This window comes from Rhinopithecus roxellana, chromosome 6 (genome assembly GCF_007565055.1).
Source record: "Rhinopithecus roxellana isolate Shanxi Qingling chromosome 6, ASM756505v1, whole genome shotgun sequence".
NCBI classification, from domain to species: Eukaryota; Metazoa; Chordata; class Mammalia; order Primates; family Cercopithecidae; genus Rhinopithecus; species Rhinopithecus roxellana.
Window position 1 is genome coordinate 152062322 of NC_044554.1, and position 3164 is coordinate 152065485.

The 3164-nt window shown below is 43.4% G+C and overlaps 1 pseudogene; it reads right to left on the reverse strand.

Annotated features, from left to right (window-relative positions):
* Window positions 1–281: 281 nt before the first annotated feature.
* On the reverse strand, window positions 282–1056 carry LOC104657658 (annotated as a pseudogene).
* Between the last annotated feature and the right edge of the window lie 2108 nt (window positions 1057–3164).

The window sequence follows — 3164 nt, forward strand, 5'->3', positions numbered from 1 at the left end:
ACCCAAGTTACTACCTTTAAACTGTTGTATAAGGGGAGCTTTTCCACAGCTTGGACTGAGAACCTATGCTCTAGAAGTGCTATTCTGACTAGATTGTAGGAAGGAAGTGGGTGCAGAAGACAAAATGCCTAAGATGAAAATGGGAGCCACTGGTCCCCATCTGCAGCTACAACTCAAGGTGTCTACAGATGTGGTCAGTGTGACATGTGCAGGTGGGAGGGGCAGAGGGACAAGACGGGCAGGAAGGGTGTTCCTGGGGACAGTATCCTCCCCGCTGGCCTTCACTTCTTGGCCTTGCCCTGGGCGGCCACAGCTTCCATGGCTTTGCGCACTATCTCTTCATCCCCCAGGAACTGCATGGGCTTGATAGGCTTCAAGTTCTTGTCCAGCTCATAGACAATGGGAATACCAGTGGGCAGGCTCAACTCCATGATAGCCTCTTCAGAGAGGCCCTCCAGATGCTTGACAATGCCCGGGAGGCTGTTGCCATGGGCTGCAATCAGTACACGTTTCCCCTCCTTGATCTGGGGAACTATTTCTTCATTCCAGAAGGTCAGAGCTCTGGCAATAGTGTCCTTCAGACTCTCACAGGAGGGTAACTGATCTTCTGTGAGGTCTGCATACCTGCGTTCCTTACTGATGTTGCTGTAGAAAGGGTGGTCGGGTTCCATGGGAGGTGGTGGGACATCATAGGAGCGCCTCCAGATCTTCACCTTGGCCTCACCATGCTTTGCAGCAGTTTCTGCTTTATTGAGACCGGTTAGACCCCCATAGTGCCGCTCATTGAGGCGCCAAGTCCTCACCACTGGCAGCCACTTCTGATCAATGGCATCTAGCACTGTCCAGAGGGTCCGGATCGCTCTCTTCTGTACTGAGGTGAAGCGGATGTCAAACTTACAGCCAGCATCTTGCAGCGCCTGTCTGCTGTGCTTCGCCTCCTCGTGGCCCCCTGGGCTCAGGTCAGCGTTGTACCAGCGGCTGAAGCGGTTCTCCAGGTTCCACGCGCTTTCGCCCGGCCCTGCCGTGCGGGATCAGCACCAGTTTGTAGGCGGCCATGGAGGCGGGCTGGGGATGCAGCACCGACTGCCCAGTTGCCAATCTTACACTTACTCATTTGAAATTAGTTTCTCTTTTTAAAAAATTCCCACTTACTATCTCTAGAAATATTGTTTCTGCTCCATGCTTTCTCTTGCCTCTTTTTCAGGGACCTCAGACTTCTTCACTGTGTTCTCTGTGTTTTCCATTTGATTTTCTGTATTTTCATCTTTACTTCTCCATTTTTTATTCTGGATATTTTATGTCTTTGTCTATGCCTAATCTTTGTCCAGCTTCATCAACTGAATTCTAAATTTGTATTATATTTTCTGTTCTAGAATTTAAATAACTTCTTTTATAGTTCCCAATTCTCTGCGGAAAGTCCTGTCTTTTATTTCTTTCATATATTTTTCATAGCTATAGTAAAGCCTGCATCTGATAACTCTATTATCTGCATTCCCTGCCTGTATCTACTGTCTATTATTTTTCCTTGCAAAATAACATTATTTTTATATTATCTTGTATCACATTATTGTGTCTCCTCATATATTGATTATTTCTCTTTCAGTTCCAGACATTGCATTTGAATAATTATAAAAATAATGTTAAGCTTAAGTTAATATTATCTTCTTCTGAGATGATTTATATTTGCTTCTGGAAGGAAGCCAGGGGAGTAGTAATCCCATATGGCCTTGATTTAATCATATATTGAGATGATCCAAAGCTGGTTTTCCATCCCTGCTATGACCAGTCTGTTTATGAATTACTATCGCTCCTGTTATTACCCAATGGGCTCTTCTTGCCTACTGTACAGATAAAGTCAATTCACTGAGACAGCCATATTACAGCAGAGAAAGAGTTTAATAATCACAGGGCTATCCATGTCGAAGGATGGGTGTAATTATTACTCAAATAAGCCTATTCAAAAACTCAGAGGCTAGGGTTTATCAAGGATAGTTTGGCAGGCAGTAGGCTAGGGAATGGAGAATGCTTGTTGGTTGGGTCAGGGATAAAATTATAGGCGGTCAAAGCTATCTTCTTGTGCTGAGTCAGTTCCTGGGTGGTGGGTCACAAGACCAGATGAGCCCGTTTCTTAGTATTGGTTACTGGTTCAGGTGGACCACCAGCTAGTCCATCAAAATGCAGGGTCTAGAAAATACCAACCTTAGGTTTTACAACAGTGATGTTATCTACAGGAGCAAGTGGTAAGGTTACAAATCTTGTAACCTCTGGCTGCAGGACTCCTGAACTATAATTCTAACCTTGTTGCTAATTTTAGTTTTACACAGGTGGTTTTAGTACCTGAGCAAGGAGGCAGTTAATTTCAGGGAGGAGCTGTTATCATCTTTGTTTTAAAGTTAAATTATAAACTAAATTCCTCCCATAGTTAGCTTGGCTTATGCCCAGGAATGAACAAAGGCAGCTTGGAGGTTAGAAGGAAGACAGAGTCAGTTATGTCAGATTTATTTCACTGTCATAATTTTTTGTCAGATTTCCCTCACTATCATAATTTTTGCAAGGGCAGTTTCACTCCTAGGTTGTAGCACTTTGAGATCCCAACCCAAAGCCTGGCAGGGAGGTTAGTAGGGCCTTCTTTAGCAGACTCCGAGCAAAATACCCTTATTTACGGCTTCTTAGTCTTCCAAATTTACATTAACTTTTGTGAATTTAGAGTACATCCCTAATCTTGTGAATCTAGATTACATCCTTAGGTTAGATGTAATCCCTAGATTACATCCTCAACACTGGGCTCACTTTCTGTGAGATTTCATCTCTCAAACCTTGACCGTATATTTATGCCTGTCTCTTACCTCTCCAATACCTTCAGATCTGTTTTTTTTTCATATTTCCTAATTTTTTTACTTCTTTTTGAATTCTGCTTGGAGAAAAGATTCATTTTAAAAGACGGCAACTGTTCCCTCCTTCGTGCAGGACAAAGAGGAAGCTACTCCGACATACTAATCACCTCCATAACAGCTCCAGAAAAACCACTGATCCCTGCCATGGGTTGGAAAGACAGGCCCACTGTGTGGAGTATGTGAAGACTGAATGAGAGAACCTAGTCAAAGTGTTTGATAAGTTATTGTTTCTTTTTTCTTTTCCTTTTCCACGTTCTTGATAAGGAATGC